Consider the following 22,436-nt stretch of genomic DNA (forward strand, 5'->3'; position numbering starts at 1 on the left):
TCAGCTTAAAAAGGGACAGATTTTGTTTAATTCCACTTACATGAAATATCTAGACTAGGAAAATGAATAGAGACAAACATCTATCAATTGCTTCCAGGGATAGGTAGGAAGGTAAATATGGTTGTTACATAATTTCATGTCAATTGGATAAATAAGTGGGGTGGAGTCTTCCTTACACCTATATGAGTGTCCTTGGATTTATTTCTCTAGTCAACCCAGCCTAACCCAGTAGGGCCTGGAGGGGAAGTGCCAGCCCTGAGACGATACTGAGCTTCCATAAGGGTGATGGCATAATTTTGGAATGGGTAAGGATGATATTTGAACAACTTGCAGAATGCCACTTAATTATAATCTTGTAGAGTGTGGAAGTGTCAAGTGTTTTGATTCATGTATATTTACTACAATTTTTAAAGAGTGTATGCAAAAGAGCAATATGGCAAGTCTGCGTTACCATTTGCTGCTGCTCAGCTAAAAGCGATTCGGGCCTAGGTAGTCCAATGGGAACCGCAGAGGCTCAGAAGGAAAGCTGGTACCATCTGGAAACTAAGGCTTGTCTGACCAAATGCAGAGTCTCCCTTCAAGTAACTGACAGGTCAGAGGCAGCTCATCTCTGCTGCAGAAGCAACGATTTGTCTTAATTCCTAGACCACTGCCACAACCATGCCTTGTTGCCCTCGGTGCCCTCCTTCCCCACCACAATAAGTCACTAGAATGTTGTGCTTCATTGAAAAACAAACAAACACCTTCTGTCTCCATCCTGGCACTGTTTCCACTTATTTAACATCATAACATATGTCACCTGTTTCCGTAAACAATCTAACATGGACATGGCATGATGGGACTGATGATTTAGGCAAATGAGAAAGAGCCTGCCCTGCGAACACACACGACGGCATTTGATTTGCTGTCAGTAGATGCTATCGTGTTTCTGCTCCTCTTTCCTGGAAAATAAATACAGAAAAGAAAGAGGACATGGAAAGGGCTGCAAGATGTTTAGCTCTGGTCCTTCTAGAAAGTCTAGAAAAAGTATGTGAACCCTGCCTGCCTTTAGATGCCCCACTCATCTGGCAAACAAGGATTGCGCATTGACATCTGGATCTGGGGGGAGGATATGACAATTGCCCCCACCAGCAAAGAGCTTCTAGATTTACGGGAGAGCACAGGCCAGGGAGCAGCTCATAAAAAGAACAAGATTAATCACATAGGAGGGTGTGCTCCAGCACCACTTCGTCCAGCTGCAGACACATGAAGGAAAAGCTTCCTTTGCTTTGAGTCAAGTTTATGATTCCCACTGCATCCTTACCAACACCTTCACAAAGATCTAGGTTCTTGGGTTGTTTCAGTCCAGGGCTGACATCTCCTTGGTAAAGCCACACTTTATGGACAGGGCATGGTCCAAGAATTCCACTTATATGTTCTGAAAGGGGCCACGCTAAAACCCCTGGCTCAGACTTTCAGGACTGGGCACAACACAGCAAGCCCACCATGGGGACAGCGGGATTTGGTAACACTCTCATCTCCATCACAACCTGGAACTGGCAAACCTATTTTCTTCCACTCACCATCTTTCAATCAATAGTTACTCAGCTATTAATTGCTCCCAGCCTCAACATCAGAAAAGTGTTCAGACATTACCAAATTGTCCATCTAATGGTAGAGGTCTGTACAGAGATATGAGAGCAAGAGGCTCAAAGATGATCAGTAGGTAATGAGAGAAGGATTTGCCTTTGAAAGAAAGCCCCTGAGCTTTAGTCACATTGGCAGACTTTCCCTGGAGCAAGCAAATAAAGCTGCTCCTGGCTCAGCTCCATTCCTGATCTGATCTTGCCATGAGACTATCCAACCCCAACCCCACGTACTGGAAACCACAAGTGGAAGGAGGTGGGTCTTGGGGATACCATTGAAAAGAATGGGAATTACAGAACACTTCATTGTACTGATATGGAGCTTACACATAGACCAAGAGATAGGACAAGGTGAGACTGTGAACGGGACAAGGTGATACTGCATGGTTTAAAATCAGAAAAGGTGTGCATCAGGGCTGTATCCTTTCACTGTTCTTATTCCATCCGTATGCTGAGTAATTAATACAAGAAGCTGGTCTATGTGAAAAAGAACATGGCATCAGGATTAGAGGAAGGCGTATTTAATAACTTGTGATATTCAGATGACACCACCTCGCTTGCTAAAAGCAAGGATGACTTGAATTCATTTCTGATGACAACCAAAGATTGCAGCCTTCAGTGTAAAGAACACCAATATGCTCGCAACTCCATTTCAAGAATAGCACAATCCACAGAAAATAGGGAACATCATGACAGATGGAGAAAGATTACAGTTGTCAAGGCGTCCATTTGTCTCACATCCACAATGATGTTCATGCACATGTTATACAAAATATTGCATTGGGTAACTCTGTTGCGTATGACCTCGTCAAAGTGTCGAGGGCCAAGAACAGCACCTTGAAGACTAAAGTGGACCTGACCCAAGCCATGGCATTTCAATCACCTCGTGTACATGTGAAAGTTGGTTAATGAGTCAGGGAGATTGAGGAAGAATTTATGTAGTTGAACTCCGGCGTTGATAAAGAATCTTGAAAAGTACTGTGGACTGCCAGCAAAACAAATAAATCTCTCTTGGAAGACATGCATTTAGCATGCTGCTTAGAGGCCAAGAATGGAAACACTTCATCGCACCTACTTTGGGCATGTTATCAGGTGAGCGCACTCCTTGGACAAGGACATCGAGCTTGTTAAAGTGGAGGGGCTTGAAAAAGAGGAAGACTCTTACGGAGATGGATGAACAAAGTGGCTGCTTCAATGGGCTAAACCCAACCCAATTCTGAGGACGGCACCGTACTAGGCAGTGTTTGGCTCTGTTGCGCATAGGTTCACTAGGCGTCAGAACTTAATAACATGCACTTGTTGGACTAGCAGGGATCAGCAAATGCAGCCCAAAGACGTATGCAGCACTTTGAGCATGTACAGGTGGCTCTGAAGTAAAATGAAAATTTCTAAAGGATGTTATTCAGATAACGAGGATTTCATTTGTCTAGAAAAAAATATATTTATGGCTCCAGAATTCTTTTTAAATGCTTGTTAGGGACAGGATTAGCTCTTCCATCTCAAAGGCTTGCCAACCCCTGGTCTTGCCTAATGCTTCTCCCCTGCTCCAGGTCCTTAGTCATTCATTCCCACCGAAATATTCACTACTTGGTTCTTGTAGACCCCAAATTCCTCTACAGTCCCGAGACCCATACTCAGTAAATGTTTAAGGGTGCTTTTCCATTCTCTCGGGGGGAAGAAAAGATTGAACATAAAAATTGTCACTGTTCATGTTATTCTCAAATAAGTTCTCCATTTCTCAGAAACATGCAACGTTATGATGCAAAGTCTCTCACCATAAACGGTACAGGTCTCGGCTGTGTGTTCCACTAAAAGAGGAGAAAGCTGGAAAACAATTGGGCTCAGACTCGGGCAGATGGACAAAATCAGGGACAGTGAACACTGATCACAAGAAGACAGACTGTAGCCTAAAAACTTTGGAACAGAGTGCTCAGGCACAGAATGAATCGACATGGAAGGTGGTGATCTCCTTGGCCCAGGGGACATGCAAACAGCTAATAGATCATAAATGGGTGAAAAAACTATAAAAGGAATTGAAAGAAGACGAAGAACTTTGCTCCAGTGTCAATTACGTGTCAGGCACTCCGTTTGAACTTTGTATCTGTTACTTCATTTAATACCCACCATAGTGCTGAGGAAGATCTTGTCATTTGCACTGTGCCCACGAAGCAACTATAGCTGGAAGAAGGGGGACAACATTAAAATGCTATAACTGGTGAGTGGGCCTGATGCAAAAGCTCATCCTTTTTCTATTGGAACATGCTGCCTCCTTAGCAGGGACCAGGGACAATGTACAAGATTCATTTGTTCATATATACAAATATCTGGGAGTTTCCACAGACTGGAGTGGACCTGGGGACACAGGGAAGAGTGCCCGTGACACCAGGATCCTGGAAGGCAGTTCCAGCAGCTGCTGAGCTCACCACAAGAAGGACTTGCCAGGCCAACACTCCTTCTCCTTCTGTGTATGTTTAGATCATGATTAGAGCTGTATGAGCCCCCAGCAAAATGAGATTTTTTTTTAAAAACCCAAACCATTTTATTAGGAACTAATCTAGATATCATACCATTCTATAGTTCAATAATATCAAGCAGTACTGTACAATTACTACCACAATCTATTTTAAAACATTTTCTCCCTTCTTGAACTCCTTGATATCAGTTCCCCTTTATCCCTACCCACCACCTCCCCTACTGCACCTCCCAGGGACCCTGATTCTAGTTGTCTCTGTAGGTTCATCAATCCTGGGTTTCATATACTGAAAAACATAGAAAAACAAAAAACGAGTCAAAGTTACCCACAATGTCAAAAGACAACAGAGATAAACCCCAATATGAAAAAATAGAGAGAAAATATTAAATATCAGATCAAGTCCAAAGTGTATCAGAGGGAAAATCAAGAGGAAAGGTTCTAACCATTAAAGTCAGATTTATCATTTTAATCTACTATATATAGTCTTTTTGTCTCCTAGTCTCTCTGTCTGATAACCAAGTGATTCCCAGGCCTCAGTTATGGTTCGAGAAATTACTGGATGAGGTTTATTTCCTGTGTAGATCCTGAAAATGTATTTTGGGATTCCACTGTCGTCCATAACCTCCGCACATCAGAATCTCACAATTTAAGCTCTGATACTATTCCCTCCTTCAGATTTGGATTTATAATCCTTGAATCATGGATGTTGCTGTGCTTCTTCCATGTGCCCTTAGTTGACATCTCACTTAAATGGCTGCTTGTTTACAAACAAGCCTTTAAGATCTCGTGCATTATTTTATCTGATAGCTGCCATCATCTAATTTTTTCACCACACTTGGCTATAGCACTCATCAGGAGGGTTTCCATCATGAGGGTGAGTATCAAGTACTAATGCTCCTTTTGACCAGCCTACTGACAAAAGCATACAAAAAATATGCCCCCTCCCCAATAAAAAAACAAACCCACTGCCATCAAGTCAATTATGACTCACAGCACTCCTGGGTGGCTGGTAGAACTTCTCCAGAACGTTTCTGAAACCATAAATCTATATAGGAGCAAATAACTTCATCATCCTCTCCTGGAGCATTGATCTTGTGATTACAGCCACATATTTAACCCACTGTACAGCCAAGGTTCCTTGTGTCTAAACAGGGTTACCCAAGGGTGAATGTCCCATTCTTTTTCCAATTCATTCACCTAGAAGCAGTATTTCCCAAAGCAAGTCCCCAGAACACAGAGCCATAGTCTGCTGCTTAGACTAAGATGATGGGTCCAGGTGGTGAGCTTGCCTGCAGGTTGCTCTTGCCACTGGAAGGTATCAGTAAATGCTGGTCCCTAGCAGAACTTCTTAAACATTTTCCATTCTCCACCCCTTCTTGCCTGAGCAAATTATATTCAATCTCAGGTATATAGGTATGTAAAACAGGTAGACAAATCAAATGCTTGTAGTAGTTGTTGTGTGCCATGAAATTGGTTCCAACCCATAGTGACCCCAAGCACAACAGAGGGAAACATTGCCCAGTCCTGCATCATCCTCACAAGTGTCCCTGTGCTTGAGCCCATTGTTGCAACTATTCTGTCAATCCATCTCCTTGAGGGACTTCTTCACTGACCTGCTGCTTGATCAAACATGATGGCCTCCTCCAGGATCTGGTTTCTCCTGACAACATGGCCAAAGTATGTAGAAGGAAGTCTCCCAATCTTGCCTCTCAGGAGCACTCTGACCTTACTTCTTCCAACACAGGTCTGTTTGTCAATTTAGTAGTCCATAGTACTTTCCATAGTCTTCTTCAGCATCCAAATTCAGATGCATTGGTTCTCCTGTTTTCTTTCCAACTTTCATATGTATATGAGGCGATTGAAAATACCATGGCTTGGGTCACCTACACCTTAGTCTTCACAGTAACATCCTTGCTTTTCAGTACTCTAAATAAGTCTTGTGCGGTAGATTTACCTAATGCAAGTCTTCTTTTGATCTTTTTTTTTTTGATTGCTGCTTCCATGAACATTGATTGTGGATCCAAGCAAGACAAACTCCTTGACAACTTCAACCTTTTCTCCATTTAGCATGATGTTACCTATTGATCCATTTGTAAGGATTTTCGTTGTTTTTACATTGAGCTATAATCCATAATGAAGACTGTCATCCTTGGTCTACATCAGCAAGTACTTCAAGGAATCCTCCCTTTTCTTGCACAGTGTTTGGAGCAAAATATTGAATGATGAGGAAGCATCCAAAGAAGCTGGAAAGAATACACAGATTCACTGTTCCAAAAAGAACTCGTCAACACTCAGTGAAATGCCTTGGCATAGTCAACGAAACCCAAGTAGACATCTTTTGGGTATTATCTGCTTTGAGCCAAGGTATGATATCAGCAGTGATATCCCTTGTTCCATGTCCTTTTATGAATCCAGACTGAATCTCTGGTAGTTCCCTGTTAATGTACTACTGTAACTATTGTTGATTGATCTTCAGCAACATTTTACTGCCATGTGGTATCAGTGATATTGTTTTATAATTTGAGCATTCTACTGGGTCTCCTTTCTTTGAAATGGGCACAGATATGGATCTCTTCCATTCAGTTAGCCAAGTATCTTCCAAATTTTCTGGCATAGATGAATCCTCATTCAAGTTTTTAATCAACTTAATGAAATATTTGGATTGGTATTCCATCAATTCCTGGAGCCTGTTTTTGGCTAATACTTTCAGTGCAGCTTGAACTTCTTCCTTTAGCACCATGGGGTCTTACTGGTATGCTACCTCCTGAAAATGATAGAAGGTTGACTAGTTCTTTGGGGTACAATGTCTCTGGTGCATTTTTCCATCCTCTTTTAACACCCACATTCATTCCACATCATTCAATATTTTATCCATAGAATCTTTCAACATTGCAATTTGAGGCTTAAATTTTTTTCTTGAGGTCTTTCAGTTTAAGATATGCTAAGACTGTTCTTCCCTTTTGGTTTTCTAATCCTAGGTCTTGTACATTTTAATATACTATTTATCTTTGTCTTCCCAAGTTACCCTTTGAAATTTTTTGTTCAGTTCCTTGGCTTCATTCTTTCTTCCATTTGCCTCAGCTATTCTATGATTAAAAACAAGTTTCAGAGTCTTCTGACATCCACTCTGATCTTTGCTTTAATGCTTGCCTTTTTAATGACCCTTTGCTTTCTTCATGAATGACCATCTTGATGTCCTCCCACAGTTCATCAGGTCTTATGTCATTATTGTTCAATGCAGTAAATCTGTTCTTGAGATGTTCTCAAAATTCAGGCGGGATAGACTAAATGTTGTATGTTGGATCCATGGTTTTGTTTTAATTTTCTTCAGCTTTATCCTGAACCTACATATGATCAATTGATGGTATGTTCCAAACTCAGCCCCTAGCCTGATTTTAGCTGCTGATATTGAACTTCTCCATCATCTCTTCTCACAGATGTAGTTAATTTGATTTCTATGTACTCCATCTGTAGAAGTACATGTGTGTAGTCGCCTTTTGCATTGTTGAATACAGGTATTTGCTATGAGCAAGTTGTTGGTTTTGCAAAATTCTATTATGTGATTTCCAGTTATGTTTCTATCCCCAAGTCCATCTTTTCCAACTAATGTAATGTTCCTTCTGTTTTGTTTCTATATTTTGCATTCCAATCACCAATAATTACTAATGCATCTTGATTGTATGTTTGATCAGTTTCTGACGGAAATCATTGGTAGAATTCTTCAGTTTCTTCATCACTTACTTTTGTGGTTGGTGCATAAATTTGAATAATAGTTGTATTGATTGGATTTTCTTGAATGTGGATAGATAAAATTCTATCACAGATACTTCATGATGGATTTTGCATGTCCTTTTTTTTAAACATTTTATTAGGGGCTCATACAACTCTTATCACAATCCACACATATACATACATCAATTGTATAAAGCACATCCGTACATTCTTTGCCCTAAACACTCTCAAAGCATTTGCTCTCCACTTAAGCCCTCTGCATCAGGTCCTCTTTTTCCCCCCTCCCTCCCCATTCCCCTCTCCCTCATGAGCCCTTGATAATCTACAGATTGTTATTTTGTCATATCTTGCCCTATCCGGAGTCTCCCTTCCCCCACTTCTCTGCCGTCCATCTCCCAGGGAGGAGGTCACATGTGGATCCTTGTAATCAGTTCCCCCTTTCCAACCCACTCACCCTCCACTCTCCCAGCCTCGCCCCGCACACCCCTGCTCCTGAAGGTATCGTCCACCCTGGATTCTCTGTGCCTCCAGCTCCCATATTGCATGTCCTTTTTGACAATGAATGTCACACCATTCCTCTTGATTGGATTATTCCCGACATAGTAAACCACACACTTTTCTGATTTAAAATGATGAATACCCACCCATCCACATCAGCTAACTACTGCCTAGCATATCGACCATTATGCCTTCCATTCAATTTTTGACCACCTCCAATTTCCCTACACTTCACACATTTCAAGTTCTGATCATTAGCAAATGTTTACACCTGTTTCTCCTTGCCCTGAGTCGTGCCTTTTCAGAAATGAAGATCCTGAAAACTCCACTCACACAGCCTTTACTCAACCGAGGTCGCCCTGGAAAATGACTCTGAGAAAGCAGCTCTTCCTCAGTGACCTTTCTAATGCCTCTGACCTGCGGGACACATTCCCCAACAATCTCCCATAATGCTCTGCTTCCATTCACTACGCCTTCACTCTCTGACAATGTTTCTAAGCTGTGTACTAGATTTTCAGTGGCTCCTTCCTCTGACATGGGGAAATGAGTCCTTCTTTGTTGTTTGTTCTTGGTCTGGAAGTTCTGCTGAAACCTGTTCACTTTGGGTGACCCTGCAGGTCTTTGAAATATCAGTCACATAGCTTTCAGCATCACAGCAATACACTTAATTAATAATAAGTCCGAAATAAATGTATTCTAAAACATTCTTTGGTATACATATTATTTTACTATTTATTAAAGACTAAATTTTTCATAGTAATGAGATGTATGTGCTTGTTTATTTTTACATATAGAATTTAATCTTGGTGGATTATTTGATATTGCAGGGCACAGAGCATCTCTAACACTTTTCAGTTTAGCAATATTTTTATTTTATTATCATCAATGCTGAGAACAACATATAAATATGTAGTACAAAATTGCAGAAGTATGTTTAGGGCTATTTCAAAAATTGTTAGAAATTCTGTTATAGTCACAAGCCAGAATTTATTTAACAATTCTTTTAGGGAACTCCAGTTTTAAACCCGTGTCTCTTAATAATTTGGCAAATTCTTCATGAACTTTTAATGACCGATGATTGGCATTGTTTTATTATTTCAACTGAGTATGGTTAATGAACCCAATTTATTTTTTTAGAATCAAAATTTGAAGTCAAGTATTCTGAAACTGTATCTCCAGGGACTTCTAATGATCAATTTAACTCTTACAATTAAATATTTGGGAAGGTTATTTTCAATTTTAAAATAATCTGTAGCTGTAAACATTTCTGAAGGACTATTTTCCACCTTATTCTTCTAAATGCTAACTCTTTTAGTCAAATTTTCAATTTTTATCCTTTAACATAAACATGCTATACTTTTTTCTTCAAAGAAACATGTCATTGAGTTTTTCAAAAATAATTAACAGATAATATAGTTTGGAAAGTCATAATTCATTATAAAAATTAACAAATTCTTATTTATGCTCCATCAAAAATATAATTAGCTTCTCTAATCTGTTTAACCTTTGCCCTCTTGAGAGCCACCTTACTTCTACATGCAGTAAGAAGACTCGTAATTGGAGTCCATGGCTTTGCATAAGTTTAAAAACAAACAACTGTTAAGGATACTTAATGAAGTTAATAATCTTGATAGTAGCTTGAAGTACAACATCTAAGTCTGGTGATTAATTTTTATTTCAAATGCCTCCTGTTGGATTATGTGGTGAGTAAAAGTATGTTCATTGCCATGACCTTTAACTGTTGCTACAAGTCCAACATTCTCACGCATCGTGCTTCAGCACTGTACAGACTCCCATGCAAGTTTTCCAATGTAAACCCTTTATTTGTGGAAAATTCCTCGACTTTAAGATATATTTATATATATTCTTTTCTTGTGTGCCCTTTCAAAGGGCAGCCAGACAGTAATTCTTCGTGTATGCTTTCTTCAGAGACATATCTTACATAAAGTAATAGCTGTGCTATATTAGTTGTTTCATCTCACTGAATTGCAAATTTTGGCTTCCCTTAAACCTGATAAGAAGCTGACACAATTGGTCATCACTAATTTCAGAAATCCTTTTGGAAATAGTATCATTCAATAAAGGAATTTCATTAATTTCTTCCCATACATTTTCCCATGAACTATTTCTGACATTTTAATTGCAGCAGGTAACACAATATTTTCTTCTATCATATAGGTTTTTTAAAATAGAAATTAAATAAGAAGTTCCATTATGAAAGTAAATAGTTTCCATTAACATTAACAAAATTTTGACACATTATTTTTCTTTAATTTTTAAGGCATTTTAAATATTCCTTTGGTTTATTGTAGTGTGCTGCATAATTGCTATTAAAAGGTAATTTTCATTTTGCTGGTTTCATGCTCTCCACAGCTAAAATTTCACTACAAATTAAACAAAGAGGCTTCTCCACACCATCACTATCATTAGAAGTAAATTCATATTGCAAAAAGGCTGCTACCTGTTTCCTTTCTCTTCTTAATTTGGGTGCACTCGACCCACTAGTGAAGACTTAGCTGCCGTATCATCAGTATTTTTCCATCTTCTGTCTAAATTTAGCCACTTACCCATAATAAAAATATTTTATCTTAAGATATAGCTAAATATTGCTAATGCTTTCTACCAACAGAAATGCACTTGCTTACTCCAAAATGTGCATAGTCCCCTTCCCCTGTCTTGACTTGACTTTCCCCTCAGCATCACTTATCTTTCTGGTAGGAGTGTCTGTTCATTTCGGGTGACCTTAGCATAATTTTGTTTGTCAGCAATTAAAGGTCATCTCCCACTCGCCCAATCTTGCACATCTGACCCCAGCTGAAGTGAGGCCTCCTCTGTCAAAGTGATTTTTGAGAAATGCATACAAAGAGGATGCTGCATTCCAACACGATGCAATCCAGGGATACACTCTACTCATATGATATGTATATGCTGAGGAGTGACAGTAGAAAAATATTAAAAGTCTGTCTGTCTGTTATTAAACTATTATGTCTCTGCAAGAAACCTTGCAATACACAACACAAAACTGTCTCGACTCTGAGTCGAGGTGCCTGTAGCAGCGCTTGGTGGCATTGCCTGGCGCGAGGGCACAACACGTGCAAAGTGAACGTGCTGTGTGCTCAGAACCAGGGCTGCAGTGTAGCCCGCAATACAACATGGATTAGCACTGCCTAAAACAGCTCAGACCCATTACGTGTTTGATTTTGGATTAAGTTTGGGTCATGGTGCATTCAGAAACTTTATATTGTTGCCAAATTTTCGTGACCCACGGGTTGAGATGTTTTCGACTACCTTGGGCCAGCCCCTGTGAAGGCTCAAGCTCATTTCCAACCCGGATCCTGAGAGGGTTCACTGCTCTCTTTATAACAATTGCTTCCCAGGACAGATGATCCCTTCAGGACCGGGGCTGAGAGTGGCGATACTGGGAGGCAGGTGTGGAAAGGGGGAGCCGATAACAAGGATCTACATATAACCTCCTCCCTGGGGGACAGACACCAGAAAAGTGGGTGAAGGGAGACATTGGACAGTGTAAGACATGACAAAATAATAATAATTTATAAATTATCAAGGGTTTATGAGAGAGGGGGGAGCGGTGAGGGAAGGGGGGAAATGAGGAACTGATACCAAGGGTTTAAGTAGAGAGCAAATATTTTGAGAATGATGAGGGCAACAAATGTACAAATGTGCTTGACACAATTGAGGTATGTGTGGACTGTGATAAGAGTTGTATGAGCCCCCAATAAAATGATTTTTAATTGCTTTCAAATTTATTTGACTGTGGCATTTTATATTCAGCCCTACGCAAATCACGCCACTAAAGCCAATGTATAATGAAACAATACTTATCATTATTGTGTGGGGCAAGTGCAAATAGTTTCTGTCCTGTTTTCTTTTTACCATGGCTCAAGACCTTCTAAATCAATTCATGACACCATGGTTTGAAAAAACTGATCTAGAAACCATCTTGATTTCTAGGTAAGCTGACCCCACTCTAAATCAGAGGGTCAAAGAAAAGGTCACAGAACTAAGAATCGAGAGACTGAGACTCCAGCCCCAGCATCCCTGCTTCCTGGCAGCAAGACCTCAATCCAGGGGCTTCTCCTCCCTGAAACCCTGATCACTTCCATCCATGCTGGTACAACCTGGAATCAGACAGGAAGTAGATAAGGTTCTCAAGGAGAATTGAAGGGACATAAGCATTAGTCGCTGGGTCAAACCCACCTGCCACTCCTCAGGAGAAAGTTGAGGTTATCTGTTCCTGTGAGGACCCGATATAAGCCAACATAAGTAAGAACAGATGGTAGGATGGCGGTCAGAGAGTCCAGAGATGAGAAGAGGAAGCATATGCGGGAACCTGGAGGGAGAGCTGTAGGAGGACCCCCCACAGAGCACAGCCAGTACAGCCAGTACCCTTTAAGATGTATCCATTGCTGGATGGATCAGATATCACATCTGATGAAGCAGAGGCAGTGTTGAGAGGGGGAGACCCCCTGTGAGGGGAATTAGCGAAAGAACTACAGCAATGACCTGGACATGATAACAGACTGAGCAGCATTTCTTTCTTGTACCCAAGGTCACCAGAGCCGGGCAACCTGAAGGCAGCCGACAACAACCCAGTTTCCATGGTGGTTGTCTCTGGGGGTCTTTGAATGGAAGGTACTGCAATAAATAAGGGATGAATTCCATAGCAGGGCTCCATCCATGGGGCGGACCCTCTAGGACTGGACAGAGGCAGTGGCCATCCACTTCTGGCAGTCAGGGGATCTTAGCAGAACCATGAAAGTTCAAGGTCCTGGGCCTGTTTCTATAGAGGAAAGCACTGGGATTTTCCAGAGGAACATAAAGAAAGGGTTGCTAACTTTTGGAATTCAGACTCTTGGAAGGATTTTATTTTAAGCAGGGAAAATGACACAGCAAAAGCTTTCTTTTTTAAAATCCCCCGAAGGGGTGTACCGTTCCTGAAAGTACTGCAATGCCAGGTCGATGCGTGGAGTGGACGGAGCAAGCTCCTATTCCAACTCCCTGCTCCAAAAATCCATTTAATCTATTGTCCTCAGATAGAGGACGTATCAGATATTAAACAGATAAGAACAGATACTACACTTGATCTTAGCCAAAAGGCTGAGAAGCGATTTAAAAAGGCTTTTTTAAAAAGAAAGAATTCCATCTGGCAGCTCTGTGGAGGATAGAAGGGAGAGAGATGCTGGAGTCTGTGAGAAGGGATTAAATTGGAATGCCCTGACCACTTCAGTTCCCTGCTGGACTGTAGGTAGCAGGGCTTGGGGGATAGAGAAGTGTTTTCACCTTCAATTTCTGCAAATTTAACGAGCTCCCTTTCAGCAATAGTGAAAGAATCTAAACATCACCAGTTTCCAGATTGGTTTGTGGGGCTCAGAATGGAACTACGAATCTCCTTGCCCTTGGCCAAAAGCACACAAAGGAAAGTGTTTGAGAACAGATGAGATGGCTGCTTTAAAAAACATCACACACAGGTATCTGCAGAGGAAATTCATCCAATGTTTGTGGATTAAATTCCCCATCAGTCATCGAAGATTTAATTTTAATTAATGGAACAGACTGGTAGAATACCTTTGGTTTCACTAGGGGAAAGTATCTGAGTCTAGATTTGTTCAAGATGTGAGTATTTGCTTGGTGCAAAAGACCTAAGGAAGATGAGAAGCTCAAAGCTAGCTAAGTGTGAGTGTTGACCGACTCCCAGATTGCAATGTTTTATTGAACAATATTTAGTTCATTTGCCATTTGGGTGGAAAGCTTTTCATTCCAGCAGTACTCCCAATCAGCCCTCAGAAGGTACTCTGAACACCTTAATTAGCACCTATGAAAAGTGGCCCAAACTTGAACTACAAAAAGTGAAATAATAATTGGGGGATTTGCCATACTTCAAAGCAAAGCCCTTCCCTATCCCTAGTTGGCAAGGATGTCTGCTGGGTTTCATGAATGCTGCATGCCATGTGTAATTATGTTGAGTAATCACAGCTCTCCCAAGCTCCATGCCTGATGACAAATGGGCTGTGGCAGGCTCTTGTGGCAGGCTCTATTTCTGATCTTCGGGTGCAATTATTCAGTAAGTAGACTTTATGCTGTTTGGGCACATAAACATACATATTTATCACAACCCTTTGCAAATCTGACACCATATACTTGAAGACACTGTCCTATCTGTGGGTAACCAGTACTTCATGAATATTAGATTTCTGTCTTAATTTCACTACCGTGACTTTTTTCTTGGCAGGGAAAAGTCAAGACTCAATCATGTTCATGCCACTAGCAAGCAGCAGAACAAACTCCTGTTCCGGGCAGAAAGATGTTATCATGGAGGAGGTGAATTAGATCTTTCATCTACCTCTTTACCCTGACAGTCTCCTAGGTTCTCAATGAAACTCGCTAACACCTCGCCTCCCAGTCTCATTGTCCAAGACAAAAGCTACCAAGTCAACCTCAAGTCCCGGTGGCTCCATTGTGTGTCGAAGTAGACCTGTGCTCCACCAGGTTTGCTTTGGCAGCTTCTTTTAAAAGTAGATCACCAGCCCTTTCTCCCCAGGAGTCTCTGGATGGACTCAAATCACACTTTCCATTAAGAGCCGAGTGTCATCTGCCAACAACTGTAAGACACACTAACAAACTCATCACCATGGAGTCGATTCTAACTCATAGCGACTCTGTAGGTCCGAGTAGAACTGCCCCTTTGGGATTTCCAAGACTTTACATCTTTCCATGAACAGACAGCCTCATTTTTCTCCCACAGAGCACCTGGTGGGTGCAAATTACTGACCATGTACTGAGCAGGTCAGGGCTCTTTGCCCCACCCAGAGAGCAGTAAGTGATTCTTACTGAATGACACAGCAAAGATGTGCCAATGGCACGATGACTGGAGAATAAAAAACGATAAGGAAGTGGTGCATTGTCCAAAGGGCCCTGCATGGCAGCCCAGCTGCAGTTCCTAAAGACACCAAACCCACTGAGAGATGTCTCTGTTGCCAAGATGGCTCCAAGAATGTTTTCTTACAACTAACAGACACTCAAATCTTCCCCCTAAATCAGGCACCTTCAACAGATAGAAAAGGAGACAGAATTTTTTTTAATTTAACAATTTATTAGGGGCTCATACAATTCTTATCACAGTTCATACATATACATACATCGATTGTATAAAGCACATCTGTACAGTCCCTGCCCTAATCATTTTTTTCTCCTCTTTTCTTTTTGTACATTTTATTAGGGACCCATACAACTCTTATCACCATCCATACATATACATACATCAATTGTATAAAGCACATCCATACATACCCTGCCCCAATCATTCTCAAAGCATTTGCTCTCCACTTAAGCCCCTTGCATCAGGTCCTCTTTTTTTTCCCCTCCCTCCCCTTTCCCCACTCCCTCATGTGCCCTTGGTAATTTATACCTCGTTATTTTGTCATATCTTGCCCTATCCGGAGTCTCCCTTCCCCCCTTCTCTGCTGTCCCTCTCCCAGGGAAGAGGTCACATGTGGATCCTTGTAATCAGTTCCCCCCTTCCAACCCACTCACCCTCCACTCTCCCAGCATCGCCCCTCACACCCTTGGTCCTGAAGGTATCATCCACCCTGGATTCCCTGTACCTCCAGCCCTCATATGGACCAGTGTACAGCCTCTGCCCTATCCAGTCCTGCAAGGTAGAATTCGGATCATGGTAGTTGGGGGGAGGAAGCATCCAGGATCTGGGGGAAAGCTGTGTTCTTCATCGGTACTACCTCGCACCCTAATTAACCCATCTCCTCTCCTAAACCCCTCTATGAGGGGATCTCCATTGGCCGACACTTGGGCCTTGGGTCTCCACTCTGCACTTCCCCCTTCATTTAATATGGTGTATATATATACATATACATATACACATATATACACACACTTATATCGTTGTTGGTTTTTTTTTGCATGATGCCTTATACCTGGTCCCTTGGCACCTTGTGATAGCACTGGCCGGTGTGCTTCTTCCATGTGGGCTTTTTTGCTTCTGAGCTAGATGGCCGCTTGTTCACCTTCAAGCCTTTAAGACCCCAGACACTATCTCTTTTGATAGCCGGGCACCATCAGCTTTCTTCACCACATTTGCTTATGCACCCATTTGTCTTCAGCGATCCTATCATGGAGGTGTGCAGTCAATGATATGATTTTTTGTTCTTTGATGCCTGGTAACTGATCCCTTTGGGACCACTCGATCACACAGGCTGGTGTGTTCTTCCATGTGGACTTTGTTGCTTCTGAGCTAGATGGCCGCTTGTTTATCTTCAAGCCTTTAAGACCCCAGTCACTATCTCTTTTGATAGCCGGGCACCATCAGCTTTCTTCACCACATTTACTTGTTCACACACTTTGGCTCCAGCCGTTGTGTCGGGAGAGTGAGCATCATAGAATTCCAATTTAATAAAAGAAGGTATTCATGCATTGAGGGAGTGTTTGAGTAGAGGCCCAAGGTCCTTCCGCCACCTTAATACTTGACCTATAAATATAGACACATAGATCTATTTCCCCATCTTCCTATATATATTTGCATGTACATGTCTTTGTCTAGACCTCCATGAATGCCCTTTGACTCCTAGCTCTTTCCTCCATCTCCCTTGACTTTCCTCCTGCCCTACTACCATGCTTCATTGCCACCTGGGCTAGAGTATACCTCTTCTCTAAGCAACCTTACCCTTGATCATTTCCCACCATGCCTGCCACTCCCCCTTCTCTACCATTTGGGGTCCCATGTTTTTCCCTTGTCCCTGGGTTTGTTAACACCACTTCCTTACCCCCCTACCCCCCCACCCCAAGTCCCCCCGGACAGAATTTTTTAAAGAAAAAGAAACATTGAGGGAATTAAGCAGTTGAACTCTGGGAGATGGTCCAGGGCTAGGCTAGGCCCTGATAGCTCCATCACTGTCTTCTGAAAAACTTCTACCCCATCAGGTAGCCTTGAATTCATTCGGTTCCCATTAGATGAGCACTGCCTATCTACCAAGCATGGCGTTAAACACTGACAAACAAAGATGAATTAGACGATCTGTCAGCCTGTGAGTCATTCATTTTATAATCATTAATTTACTGGTCTTCTCCTGGGTGACAAACACGGCCATGTTCTGGGTTTACAGTGAAGAACAAACCAGATGCGGACCTATACCCATGATGCTGAAAGTTTGTGTGGGTAGATGTGTGATTGTGTTTTTATTTGTTTGGTGACTAATTAAAAATTTTGCTAAGTATTATCAAATCAAGGAACTATATTTCACAGCAAGAATAACAGGAAAGATCTGATCTAGCCTGAAACATCAGAAAAGGTCATTGTGAAGAAGTGGCACTTGAACTGAGATGTAAAGAGTGGGATGAACATTCTACGCACTAGGGAAAGAGGTATAAAGACTTTGACATAGCAAGAGTTTGACATGTCCAAGGAGGCACTGCCAGAAGGACTCTGCTGGGGCAGAGGCCATGAGGAAGGGTGGCAAGAGATGGAATGGGAAGGTGGTAGAGCCTGACTAAGGAGGGTAAGCTGGAATTCAAAGACCCCACCGAGAATGGCTTTCATGGAAAGAAGCCATTGAGTCTGTAACCTTCCATGGGAATTTTTAAGAAGTGATGTGTCAGTTCTCTGGCTTCACAACTCAAGTCTGAACTCATTGCCATCAAGTTGATCCCAACCATAGCAACCCTGTAGAACGTCTCCCTATTTCTGAGGCTGTAAATCTTTTATTTTTATTATTTTCTTAAATTTTAATAAATCATTTTATTGAGGGCTCTTACAGCTCTTATAACATTCCATGCATCAATTGTGTCAAGCACATTTGTACATAGGTTCCCATCATCATTTCCAAACATTTTCTTTCTACTTGAGCCCTTGGTATCAACTCCTTTTTTGACTGCTTCCTCCCCCGATCCCTCCCACCCTCTTGAATCCTTGATAACTTACAAATTATTTTCATGTTCATATTTTATACCATCCACTGTCTCCCTTCACCCATGTTTCTGTTGTTCATCCTGCTGGGCGGGGCAGGGGGCAGTTGTTGTATGTCCATCATTGTGATCAATTCCTCCTTTCTCCCCTTCTCTCCCAGCTTCCCCCTGCCCTCATTGTATCGCTACTTTTATTTTTTGACCTGAGCGATTTATCTGTCCTGGATTCTATGTATTCGGAGCTCTTATCTGTACCGGTGTACATTCTCTGGTCTAGCCAGATTTGTAAGGTAGATCTGGGGTCATGATAGTGGGGGGAGGAAGCATTAAAGAATTAGAGGCATGTTGTATATTTTGCTGGTGCTGTACTGCATCCTGGCTGGCTCATCCCTTCCATGTGACCCTTCTGTGAGGGGATGTCCAATTGTCTACAGATGGGCTTTGAATCTCCAGTCCAACTCCCCTCATTCACATAGAAATGGTTGTTTATTTGGGGTCTTCTGATGCCTGATACCTAATCCCATCAATACCTTGTGATCAAACAGGCTGATGTGTTTCTTCCATGTGGCTTTGTTGATTCCCTGATAGATGGCCGCTTGTTTAAGTTCAAGTCTCTACGACCCCAATGCTATATCTTGTAATAGCCAGGCACCATAACTTTCTTCACCACATTAGCTCATACCCCCATTTTGTCTTCATCAATCATGTTGGAAAGGTGAGCATCACAGAATGCCAGGTGATTAGGACAAAGTGTTCTTGCATTGAAGGACAACTAATACCTAACCTATAAATATATGTACATAGACCTATACCCCTGTCGTTATATATTAATAAATTTATACATGTACATGCCTATGTTTATACCTCTATAAATATCTTTTGCCTGCTAGTTCTTTCCTCTATTTCCTTTTACTTTCCTCCTGTCTCACTATCATGTTCGACCTTCATTCAGCTCTCTGTACTTCAAGGCTATAAATCTTCATAGGAGTAAAAAGCCTCATGATTTTCCCTTGGACTAACTGGTGGGTTTGAACTGCTGATCTTGTGCTTAGCAGCCCAAAATATAACCCACTACACCACCAAGACCCCTCTGGCTTCACAACTCACTGCCATCCTGTCAATTCCGACTGAAGGCAATGCTGTGGGACAAAGTAGAACTGGCCCTGTTCATTTCTGAGACTGTACATCTTTATGGAAGTAGAACGTTTCATCCCTCTCTGGTGGCTTCACAGAGGGGATGGAGAATCACCGCCATCCGCATCACCTGCTATAAGCCGGCTTCTAGGAGGCCGGGGTCTGACATGCCTCCGCCCTCCAACTGTCCTTGTCATTTCGAATACCAGCCATCCCTCCCACAGCACTCTCTAGCCTCTGTGCTGGTCATTCCCTGTCATGGCCACACAGAGCTCACAGACAACATTCAAGATTATGGGAGTTGTTAATAGGCTACAAATGCTCAGGATACAATTATTTAGCAGGGACTGCCTGCAGGCAGGCCTCTCTCTGGTCTTTGGTCTCTCAGCTACAGGGTCCCTTAGCCTCTACCCTGCTCATGCAATGTGACAAAGTTCTTCAGGGATGACAATAAATGCAAAAGGGCATGCCACTCCACTGCAAGCCTCAGTTCAAAGCCACTCAGCTCTAGCTCTGAGAATCAGCAAACCTAGCTCCTCTAATTATATGCTTGGCGAAATCTCATTCCACTAGGCAACCAATGGCACTCAGCTTGATTTCCTCCATGGGCTGGGAAGTCCACTGCCATGTCTCATTCTTTGACTCTTGATTCTGCTGCATCATTCCTCTGTCACTCATTGACTGCCCCTCCTGGATCAAGGAGTTTCAATACACAGGGATCTCAAGGTCCAAAGGACTCGTTTCTGGCTCTTTTCAATGGACAGAGGTTAATAAGATCCTCCCCCAACACCTTCTTATTCTGAGATGGTTCATTTTATACCCAACAAGATGGCAGTCACAATCAGCAGTCACTCATAACTGAATCCTATCAGCATCTCCCCACACATGGTCCCTTGGTCTCTACCCTGACTGAGACCCATCAGGAAGAGGTTTGGTGGGAATAACAAAGACCATGGCTAGAAATGCCGTGTTAAATAATTCACTGTGCTGAAGAAAATGGTCATGATGTTCTCTAACGTCTAACTGAAATGAAGTTGTCTCTGTGACTTTGCCATCAATAGAAACCACAGGTGTTTTCGAGTCACATTACAGTTGCTGCAAATTTAGTGCGATATCATTTATACCCACTACTACATTGAAATTAGCACAATGACCATAACCGCACCCATATCCTTTCTGTAGTGTGGTGCCAAAGAAAGACAGGAAGACATTGAATTGGCTCCCAGATCTTGGACACCAAAAGTGAAAGCATGACTGCGGACCCCTGTCAAATACGATTCATGACCAGACAAAGGAGGCGAGGCAATGTGCTCTGCTAAAGGAAATGAGGTTTGGAAGGGAGCCAAACCAAATGAGTCTGAATGAGAATCCTGGATTGGTGGAGGAAGAAGGGGCAATTGAGCAGGGTCACCAGGGCACCGCAGAGCCTTACAAGCCCCAGACAATGTCACCACCCCCTGTGTCTCTCGTAAGCCTTCATTGAAGAGGAGTTTTTCCAAAAAAGGTATTATCATGTGACACAGGTCAAAGCCTCTAGAAAGGTTTGTGGGAGTGATGCTTGGATCCAAAGGGGAGCCAGAGGTATCCAACACAGCAGATGCATCAACTGTAAGCCTACACAGCAGGTGCTTTCTCGGTACCACCTCTTACTACTGCTCCTGGACTGAGTGCAGTAAAGTTTCCCCAATGTCACTGAAGGAAATGGGTACACAGGTTGCTACTTGGAACAGTTTTGCATCTAGGCCTATGGTCCTTCTTGAACCCTCAAGCCATATGAAGATTCCTCGAACGGGACTCCAGGCTACTCCTTTCCACTAGACAGTGCAGAGAAAGTTGGAACAGAGAACTAGAGAGTGATCCAGTTGCTTGTTCATATGGTGGAAGTATTAGACACCTTGGTCTCTACCACACATTCTTTCGGCCTTCCTGAAAGCTTTACCCACCCAAACAGATCAGGAAACAGAGTCTTAAGAAGGTAAATACCATGTCTATAAACTTAGACAATGCATCGTCTCATGTGCAGCAGGCCTCATGACCCTCCAGAGGGCTGCGTTTGATCTCTTGGGAGGGTTGAGTCAGAGGACTAGAGTCCCTGTGAATGTTCCTGCTTTTAGTAACTGCACACTACCTACCCGCATCTTATTCTAGCCTTTCTTCTCAGCCAGAGGGACACAAAAGAAGAGGCAGTGCTTCAGAAAGCAGACATCCTAACCCAAGCCCTCCAAGTTCTCTACCTGTTGAACAGAGCTGATGAAGATACGAAGTTGTTCAGTAGATGGTCTGTCAAAAAGCACATCAGCGAATTTAGGAAGGGCCGCAGGTTGGGAGACAAGGCTAGATGAGGATGAGGTTTCTGATGACAGTGATGAAGTTTGTGACAACCTCGCCCTTTCTCAGATGACTGGATCATGAAGAGAAGCCTTCATTTTTTCTGAGCATAGTGACAGATGGAAGTGCAAGGAACTAAAATGATGGAGGATAGAGTAAAGGTCCTAAGTTGAAATGCTACGTGTCCTGGAAGATAGAAGAGATGAGACAGAAGGGAGGGGACCAATATGCCTGTGGAGCCCACCCCATTTAGGAGAGAGGGTCATGGTGTAGGTTTCTCAGAGGGGTTCCCCCTGTTCCTGCTTCTCAATGCTGAAAGAATTCACGGGGCAGAAGCATTTTTGTAAATCTAAGTAACTTTTAGGAGGGAAAGGGAAGTTTCAGGTAATACACTACAATCTGAATGTGCTACATGCAGATACACATGCTATCTCTAGAAAGTATGGAAGGCCTCATGGTGTGCGGGGAGAGTTCACAACTGAAAATGGCCGCTTTGGAGGAGTTTGAAAAACCACGTGGGAAAATGGCTGGTTAAGAGGAGGCCCAGAACCCCAGCGAGAAGTGCTGGGACCCAAGGAGAGCGCCTGCCGAAAGAGAGCAAGCTGTGGAACTGGACAGGGGGCGAGGACGTGTGCATGCGTGCTTCACCTAAGGGAGAGACCCGGCCCTCCAAACTGAAAGAGAGGGCACCTGTCCTCCATTTCTGCTTCTTA

The 22,436-nt window shown here is 42.5% G+C and overlaps 1 non-coding gene across 1 annotated transcript; it reads right to left on the bottom strand.

Moving 5' to 3' along the window:
* Positions 1–13,267: 13,267 nt before the first annotated feature.
* Positions 13,268–13,458, bottom strand: LOC142457409 (U2 spliceosomal RNA). The gene has a single exon (XR_012786156.1). It is a non-coding gene; the product is annotated as a U2 spliceosomal RNA (small nuclear RNA).
* Between the last annotated feature and the right edge of the window lie 8,978 nt (positions 13,459–22,436).

The sequence above is a fragment of the Tenrec ecaudatus genome, chromosome 9 (genome assembly GCF_050624435.1).
Source record: "Tenrec ecaudatus isolate mTenEca1 chromosome 9, mTenEca1.hap1, whole genome shotgun sequence".
Lineage (NCBI taxonomy): Eukaryota > Metazoa > Chordata > Mammalia > Afrosoricida > Tenrecidae > Tenrec > Tenrec ecaudatus.